Genomic DNA, 10252 nt, shown 5'->3' with positions numbered 1-10252 from the left:
TAATTCAACAGAAAATCCTGTTGATTCTGCCACCAGAATATGCCCATTCCCTCTACCTCCCTTGCCATCTTCTGTCCCAAGCCTCCCTCATCTTTTGATTGCATTGTTAAGGAAACCTCCTAACTCACATCCAGTTTCCATTCTTTTCATTCACACCTGTAGATCACACCAAATCACTGCTCTGCTCACGCCCCCTGATGGGTTTCCGTCTCCCTGAGTAACAGCCACAGATCTTACACTGAGAGCATGGCCCACCACTCTCCTCCCTGCTCCACTACGATGGCCTCCTTGTCCTTACTCAGGTTCTTTGCACCGACTATCCTTTCTACTTAGAATTTCCTTTCCTCAGCTATTCAGGGAGTTGAGTCCTTTGCATCATACAAATCTTGTCAGTTCACCTGCTCAGTTCTCTTGGCTGAGGCTTTTCATGATGTCAGTCTTCACTCAGAGGATAGAGGGTGCCGAGGATACAGCATCATCAGGTAAAAACGTTCAGGTAAACTCCATGGATCAATTGAGAATTCTGGACTCCATTGTCTCTTGGAATCAGATATGAAAGTCAATAATAAGATTTTGATTGGTCTCAAAATGATCCTATGGGGTAGGTAACTCCCATGTAGTTGTGAAGTGCCATCGAGTTGGTTCTGACTCATAGGCTTTCCAAGGAGCGGGTGGTAGATTTGAACCACCAACTTTGCAGTTCAAACTGACCTTGAGGTCCATTGCTTATCCTACAGCACAGCACTATACTAGGACTCCCATAGTATAGAAGAAGAAACTGAGACTTAAGGATGTTAAGAAACTTGCTTGAGGCCACACAGCAAATCAATATCCCAAATGGATGAAAACGTTGATTTATTTAACTCCACAGCTCACGTTTTCACACTACCAAGTGGATTCACATTTCTGCGCATTTGTCATTCATTCTTTTACACCCCAGTAATATGAATATAGAAAAAAAGGAGGCTGAAGTATCCAATAATTATATTCCTGGAAATTAAGCAGAAGGAATATTCTAAAGACCATCTGCTCCCAATCTCTCTTCTGATGGGAGAAAGTGACATTCACTATTAAGGCGTGAGAAAATAGCAATGAGAGCAGACAAGGACTGGTGATGTAGTTTTTAGGTGTTACTAAGCTAGTTCTACCTCATCACAACCTCATGTACAACAGAACAAACCCTGCCTGGTCCTGCGTCCTCTTCACAATTGTTGCTGTTCTTGAGCCCATTGTCGCAGCCAGTATGTCAGTCCATCTTGTTGAGGGTCTTTCTCTTTTTCTCTGACCCCTATTTCACCAAGGACACTGTTCCTTTCCAGGGATTGGTCCCTCCCGATAATGTGTGTAGAATATGTGAGACAAAGTCTTGCTATCCTTGCCTCTATGGAATATTCTGATTGTACTTTTGTAAGACTGATTTGTTCCTTTTCCTGGCAATTCATGGTGTACTCAATATTCTTCCTCGGCACCATAATTCAAAGGCATAGAGTCTTCTTTGGTTAACTTTATTTATTTATTTTTATTAGTGCTTTATTTATTTATTTATTTGTAAAGTTTTTATTGTGAATTGAGTTAAAGTTTACAGGGCAGATCATCAGCTTTACATTCAATAAATCATACACCTTGTTTCATTACAATGATTATAATCCCCTCCATGTACCATCACTTAACAGGATTTCTCTCTATTCATTTTAGCTCTTCTTTTTTTTTAAACACTAAGGCATATATAAGGAGCTCTGGTAGCATAGTGGTTATGAATCGGGCTGTGAACCACAAGGTCAGCAGTTCAAAACTACCAGCAGTTCTGCAGGAGAAAGATGAGGCTTTCTGTTCCCGTAAAGATTTACAGCCTCTGAATCCCTGTATAGGGTTGCTATGAGTTGGAACTGACTCCACGGCTTGACATTTATGAAACAAACCAGCTAGTATTACATTTCAGTCAATTTGTCCATGAATGGTAGTATTCTGATAATTATTAAAATCTGTTCCAGGTATATATATTGAAAATATTTTCTTTTGCATTCTTGTTGAAGATAGGTACAGTACAGTGCTTTGGAGAAATTGTACTAATCCCTTCAGTATGTTCGTCTGTACATATATATACACACAAGTGTGTGTGTCTTGCTCTGTAGCTCTACATGCATTTTATATACAGCTACAGACACACGCACATACATATATACACACGTGGTTGAGAACCTGTGCATGTGTGTACATAACCACAAGCACTCATTTGGGAAACATCAACACTGCAAGATACTGGTCAGATTCGTCTTCACTCGTCACTGGCTGCACTTGTTCCCCTCACTTGACCTTGATTACGTAACTGTAGGAAAAGGGAAAGAGTACAGGTTGTTAAAATACAGGGAAACACACACAAAAAATGATACGTCATACACATTCTCCAGAAAAAACTCTAATGTATCAAAGCTTTCAGCAGAAAACATATCCTCAACAACTACATTTAAAAAGTTTTTATCTTTCTTAAAGATTTTTGTGTAACTAGTGATACAGCATTTTGTTTCCTCAGAGGGAAAAATAAAGTAGAAGTAGAAATAAGTCACAGAAATGTGACTTAACAAAAAACAACAGTAAGAAAAAAAAAATACATGAAGTTAAGCAAAGGGCTTCAGAGGCAACTTGGGAGAGCTGATTCACGTATTTACTTCTGACTATTGAACACTTCATTTATCCCCATGCCCAATAATTAGACAACAGGTAGCTCACAGAAGAGTGCAGCAAAAAAAAGAAAAAAACAAACAAAAAAAAAAACCAACCCACAGCGGAACAAGGGGGGGAGTGTTATATCTTGTTCTTTGCTAATAAACATCTTAGTTCAATATTAACAAATGATGACAGCATACTGTTGATTTTTGGTTGCTCACACTGGTTTCATTCAATATGTGGGGTAGATTTTTATGCACTTTTCTCCAGGCTAAGCAAATCTCTTATTAAGAGTATATAAATTTGTCTTATAGAAATTTTACGACCACAGCAGTTTTATTTTAAAATTGAAAGTGAAGTGCATATCAAAGTTAACTGTTTGAATAACTGAAGAGTCAACATGAAAGAAGACTTTCTGGGACACAGGAAATATTTCAACTAAAATGGACTGCTAAAGTTGGGACTCGGGGGATGGACGAAGGACTTTCCTTAGTATGATTTCAAGTGCTTTTACATACTTAAACTACAAATGGTCTTGCTAAGAAATTGGTATTAACCAGGGCTTCACACTGGCTCCTCCTGGTTCAGTCATAGCCATTGAAGGGAAACCAGAAGGAACCCAAATTGGTAAAATGTTGGTGAACCTTTATGACAACCAAAACGCTTAAAGTAACAGGTGGATACACTACTAGAAACTTAACCTCCCTCTTAGAAAGTAAAAGCAGTGTGGGTGTTGCTTAACAATGAAATCTCTTGACTGGCAGAGTAAAAAACAATAGCACCCCTTCAAATACGGCGACCAACCATGTTGCTTTGAAGGTGTATTGCTATCCACATTCCTGGCAATAATTCAATCTCCTGCATCAGGTTCTTGAAATGGTTCACTATGCCCTTCCAAGTATCCTACTTCAGGGCTTCAACCCTTAATTTTTCCTGTTCTGGCTATTGTTCCACTTCATCTAATTTTTAAAAATTTTGAGTCTGTGCTGATTTTGATTCACTCATCATGAATGAACCGGTCTGAACCAGTTCAAAGGCCTGCAATGAACTTGCTCTGGATGAAGCAAACTCAGCTGGTGTCTATGATGATATTACATACTGAATGAGTGTACTTGGTAGCTGGTTTTCTCACTGTAAATGCTTAGAACTAGCCCAGGATTATGAAATCCAACGTGTTCCCCATGGATAAAATTCATACAGAATGATAATGCAAGTGGCCACTGTCAATTTCTAAAATATGTTATCTTTTACATTTCAAAAATAAAACCACGTGTAACATTTAAGCTAGAGGTACAGCAAGTTAACTAACTACCCATAACCAGAACAATGTTGATTTTCAAACAGTTCTTTTACTGAGGTCTTCACTTACACAGTTTGATATTGTCTCTGACCCTACAGGGGACTCATCTAGACATCAGCAGCCGACGTGCCTCGGACGGAACCCTTCTTACGCATCTAAACGTAAAATAAAATCATGAGCTGCTAAAATCACAGAGAGAGGGAGAAAGGAGAATTAAAACCAAAAAAGAAAAAAAAGTCTCGAGAGATTTTGAAGTGATGGCTGCCTGTTTATAACCATATCCACATTGAGAATGAAGTTCTGAGGCCTCTTAGTCTAAAGACAGTTTTGCAAATTGGCCTTTTCTTTACACAGCAGGAGAACTATTGAATCTAAGAAATAAGAGGATATACACTGATGATATGAAACTACCAAAGACAGCCAAGTGTAAAGGAATGGTTCTCTCCGTATGAGGGAGCTTCAAAAAGTTTGTGAGAAAACTGGAATTGAAAGATAATGGAATTTTCCTATGAACGTTATGAAGCCCCCTTATATAATACAAGGGAACATTCCATTGGTCTGGCCTATCTGTTCCTAGTTCCTGGAGCAGATCCTTCAGCTGCTTTTAAAACCAGGGCCTCTCAGAGGACTTCTTAAGCATAAATTTACTTAAGAGAGGAGAGGATGAAGGCAGAACAAGATATACCACAGAACACAAAACAAGGAGGCATTCAGAACCATCATCTACTGACAATCGTAAAGACTTAATGAGGAAATCAAAGAAGAAAGGAAAGAAAAGGAGTAAATATAACAGGCACATTTAAAACTACACACACACAAAAACAAAAACAAACAAAAGTACTAACGGAACAAATAGGTATACATTTGCTTCTAGTATTCCTCTGGTTGCTAAACCCAACCCCAGGGTTGCTTTTTAGGGTTCAAAGCAAGGGTAGTCCTCTTCTGCCCTGGCTTCTAAAGAGGCTAGTTGTTGGCTAAGCTAAACTGTATTCTTCAAAACTGTCTTATAACCCCCACCCTCTACGGTTATGATTATAATGAGATGTCTTTCTGATGTTAATGGGGCAGGAGTGTGCCTTGAGTCAATCTTCTGAGATACAAAAGAGATTAAATAAGCAAGTTGAGAGCAGAGATGGGTAAAGAGAGATTCCAAGATACATGGAGATCTCCAAGGAACCAGGAAACTGAAGCAGAAGAGACAAGGACCTTCCCTCCAGAGCAGGGAGAGAGACAGTCTTCCTCTAGAGCTGGCACTATGAATTTGAACTTCAAGCCTCCTAAATGGTGAGCACTCATTTGTGGTTATTTCTGTTCTAGCTCCACTAGATAACTAAGACACTATTTCCTTCTCTCCATAATTAAAACTCATAAATTCAATTTTCAAAACTGGCAAACTTAGAAGAGAGTAACAGTGCATCAAGTTCTTATCAGCAGGTGTCAGAGGAACCGGACCTCCGAATGAGGGCGTTGAAAGCTCTCAGTGGTGAAGAGGACTTTCACAGGAGGTGGGCGCGCTTTCTGGGTAAGCATCGATTCTAAAGATGTCTACAAACCATCTGTTAAGACCCAATGCAGAAGCAAGTCAATGTGGAATAAGGCACCCCCTAATGACTAAGTAGAGTAATGGTTATGAATCGGGCTGCGAGCCGCAAAGTCAGCAGTTCGAAACTACCAGCCGCTCCGCGGGAGAAAGATGAGGCGTTCTGCTCCCGTAAAGATTTACAGCCTTGGAAACCCTGTGTAGGGTCGCTATGAGTTGGAACCGACTCCACGGCACACAACAACAACAACAACAACGACCACAAATCACATAAGGAACAGCACTTAAGACAAAAAATGTGTCTTTAAGTAACTGACCAGCTGCTCTTACCCTGGTGTTGTGCTGTGGGTTAATGCGCTGGACTGCAAGATCATTTGAACCGCAAGGTTGGTGGTTCAGTCTCACCAGCTGCTTCTGAGAAACCCTATACAGGGTTGCTAATGAGTGTCGCCGGCACTTAACAACAAGAGTTTTACAGTGTCTAGAGGGAAGTAGTCCTTTTATGCCATGTGGATACAATATCTTCTCATAAAGCAGGCTACCGCCTCATAACTTCTCTTATGTATTCTTACTGTGTGTCAATACTAAAGTACCACCGACTGACTTGTCTGAAGAAGTAGCTAAGCCTGCACATCCACTGCTGCGGGTGGGCACAAGAGGCACCCCTTGTGTTTGGGGATCCTGATGTTGACTGCAAGCTTGTGAGGAAAGCAAAAGAACTTCCAGGGGAAGGGTGGGAAGAGGGAAGGGAGTCCAGGAGTCTGGAGGCAGGCAGGGCTAATACTCCCACCAGGTCAATACTGACAGCTCTTCTTCAGATTATGATAGTTCTACAGCATACAAATCAGAACCATGAGTTTCCTGTCGTGTTTGGTAAATCCTTGTTGGAAATGCCAGCCATATCATGAGTCTAGTATGAATGAGTATAATTCCACTGCTGTCTTTCTGGATGTCCAGCAGAGATGGAGCTGCTCTAATGGGATGAAGGAAAGATGGCAGGTATTCTGGAGCCTGAAGCACTTGAAGAGGGGAAAATGGCAAAGGTAGGGAAGAGAGAATTCAAAACGGAGGTGAAGGGGTTCTTGGAAAACAGCACCTGGCTCTTGAGCAAAGAAAAAAAAAAAATGGGAAAAGAAGAGGGAGGCACGGCACCCCACCATACTCCTCTACATGTTTCAATGTTTTGCCCATGGGGTGAATCAAATAAAGGGGTGGAGGAGAGTTGTACATGCTCCCCACTCTGAAGATCCAAGGTCATCCAATTAGTAGAACATGGGGTTCAAGAGGTTCCCACTGGCTGGCCTAGAAATCTAATCCCTACTTAGAATGTTGTTTCTGTGGGAAAAGGTATGTTCCAAATTTCAAACAATCAACTTAAAATTTTTGGAACAAAATCCATTCATAAGCTGGAGACTGCCTATAGTTTACTTTATGTCTAAGATAAGGTTAAAACATTTTATTGCCTTATAAAGGAAGTATGTTCTGGTCTTCTCAGAAGGTTTGTACAAAACTAATTAGAAGCAGATCTGCTGTAATCACCAAAAGTAAGCAATCTTAAACACAGATTCTTTACGATGCCATGTGCCAGAAAAAGGGCTTCTCTTCTGTGCCAAACAATCTGATTCATGGCCATTCTCCAGTGATTCCACAGAGTTCCTCCTGTACTCACAGGCATTCGTCAAAGGCTCGAGCCTGCAGGGCTTCCAACATGGACTGCTGGCAGGACTTGTGATGACTGCATGGAGACTGACTGCTATCCTGTCCTACACATTCCTCGGGTTCAGTTCCCTAGTGGGGCTTTACTGCCAACTCAAGAGAAGTGGGCCAGGAGAAAAGCAGAGCTAGGCACATGCGAGACAGTGTCAGGGAAGAGCGAGTCCCTGGGAGAGACACAAGGAGTCCGTGCACACCCTGCAGGGTGGTGGCTCTCTGTGGTAATGAGGAGATACGGGGTGCTTTGACTTAGAAAGATGCTGTGAGGGCACCTGGCCCAAATACCACCTGAACTTTTGCCTACTGTTTGTGAAGAAATAAGGGTTCCTTACTGGTTGGGAAGAGAAAAAGTGTTTCTAGAGTCGAGGACAACAGCACTAGCCTTTACCTTTTCTACAGAAGAAGGAAGAAAGACTTGCTCTGATAATGTGTATGATCTCCCAAGCAAGCCAGAGGCATGCTGCTTGGTTAGCCACAATGAATCATTATACAAACACTGTGGAACTAGCTAACAGCACAGAGATAGCACATTAAAAAGAACCCAGAACTACTGGGCATTTCACAGTGAACAAGTTCTAGATCAAGGACACTCAAGTCTACCTTCATAGAAGATGCTCAAAACGCAAGAAACTAGAAATCAGGATAGTAGTGTCTACGACACTTGACTTTGATGAGGATAAACAGATTTGTGGATGGCTTTCAGAAACACTTGTCTGGAGTCTAAGGCTACACTTACTAATAAGCACGTCAATGATTTGGAAAAGGACAATTAGAGAATTACCACAGAGAGAAAGTCTTACTGTTTCTAGTTCTTTTTGAGTTTCATCTTCCATTCTCCTAATGTCTTCCATGGTCAGATCAATCCACTTGTCAATCCAACAAAAAAGCTGGCGATGAAAGTTTGTAAATATCCTTTTTTCTTGCTTTTAAAACAAAGAAGAAATATACAGTATGAGATCACAAAATCTGATAATTAATGACAGAGCACTTTTAAACTTTAGTAAATGTTAATCCATGTCCCAAGTAATCCATGAAATGAGTATGTACTGAGACTGAAAAGACTCTACTATTAATGGTGTGGAGCTGTAGGGTAAGCACTGAACTGCTACCCACAATGTTGGTGGTTCAAACGCATCAGCTGCTCCTAGAAAACCCTACAAAGGCTTGTTATGAGTTGCAACCAACTCAACAGCATTTAGCAACAATAATCAGTGAAATTTTTACTTCCATCCTATTATCATTTTGTTCCACAGAAAGAAAAGTTTCTCTCAGAAACATAAACAATCTTATCTGGCAAAGGTAGTGTGGTTTAGTGGAAATTGAGTAAGTGCAATGTACACTTTCTGATCCAACATAAATTTTTCCTGGACCTGACTTATTTTTACCTTCTTCTAAATGTCAATGACCAAAGGTCAATTTGATTCCTTCTGCTATAAAACCTCATAATGTCATTTTTAAACGTCTGCAATTCCAAGGGATACTGTGGAGGTGGAATACAACAGTTACCTGAAGCAAAGAGCCCTGGATTCTTCAGCCCAAGATGTCTTGTTAAATCAAGAATTATTACTTACTCTCATCCTTATTAATTTTTCTACTCTGTATGTTATTACCATGACACATATAATCCTAATTATAATTAGCAGTTTTCATTGCTGGACTATATGTTTTAATAAACTTTCTAAACAAGGAAGAAAGTGCATGGAACAATGAGTATGTTTGTATAATCTTCAACTTTAAGTCCTCTCTGACTTCCCTGCCTGCCTCCCCCACCATGAACAGAAGGGATTTTATCAATTACATGTATGACTTCTATTTGTCATAACATGGTTGTTAATGTATTATTATAGCCCAAAAGAATGGAAGGAAGCCAATATTTAGATTGTCTACCACTGGTCTCCTGGTATAGCGATGTCGATTAATGCACTGGACTGCAAAGTCAGTCTGAATCACAATGTTGGCGGTTCAAGCTCACCAGCCATTCCTCAGAAACCCTACACAGGGCGCTGTGGGTTGGAACTGACTCAACGGCACTTAACCACCACCACCATTGTCCAATTGAAAGCCCAAGGGAAATCAAAGTTCCCCACACTTTAAGATAACTTTCTGTTTTTAAAATTATATATGTTGTTGTTATGTGCCATGGACTTCCGAGGCTGTAAGTTTTTACAGGAGCCTAATCTTTCTCCCATAAAACAGCTGGTAGTTTCTAACTGCTGACCATGAGATTAGCAGCCTGATTCGTAGCCACTATACTACCAGTATATGTGGGGACTTCAAAACTTGTGGGAAAATTTCATTATCTTTTAAATCTCATTTTCTAACGATGGTTTTGCAGTCCCCTTATATGAGAAAAAGCTTATTGTTTTGATGGTTTTAAGTGTGTCTTTCAGTGACATGACATTCACCATATTGTACTCACTATTCATTTTTAAACAAGGTATATCTCTCCAAAAGGATCATTTTCTTCTTATATATTAATGCAGATAAAAGTGAAAGGTAGAAATGAATGTAAAATTAATGTTCTCCCATGTAGACTATCACACAATTCATAATAAAACATTTAAAAAAAAAAAGTGAAAGGTAGAAAAGTTAGGGTGAAATCCAAGATTCAATTATCTGTGAGAATCAGAGATATAATGGTAGTTTCGTTACAATGACAAAGGAATAAATACTCACCTGCTGAAAAAGCACCAAAGCAGCTTTGTGTAGTCCTTGTGTATTTCTAACTATGTGTGTTTATTCAAGTGCCACCCTTGCTTCTTCCAAGTTACTTTTATATGAGAAAAAGCAAGTAAGATTAGAACCCTTAGATTGTTACTGTGGGGTTCAGGGTATAGAGAGAACAGTTCTCAATGAGATCCGTAAGAGAAGACAATTCATACTGAAGTGCAAGGAGTGTGTGTATACGTGTGTGCATTAAGGAGCTCCCTGGCAGGGTCTTGCCATCTCCCTTCAGCCATGCTAGGTAGCCAGGTCCCCTGGGGGACTTGCTGTACATGGAGACAGTCCTCTATAGAAGACCTGGACAAACTAGC

This window comes from Chrysochloris asiatica, unplaced genomic scaffold (genome assembly GCF_000296735.1).
Source record: "Chrysochloris asiatica unplaced genomic scaffold, ChrAsi1.0 scaffold00090, whole genome shotgun sequence".
Taxonomy (NCBI): Eukaryota; Metazoa; Chordata; class Mammalia; order Afrosoricida; family Chrysochloridae; genus Chrysochloris; species Chrysochloris asiatica.
This window is presented reverse-complemented; position numbering follows the sequence as displayed.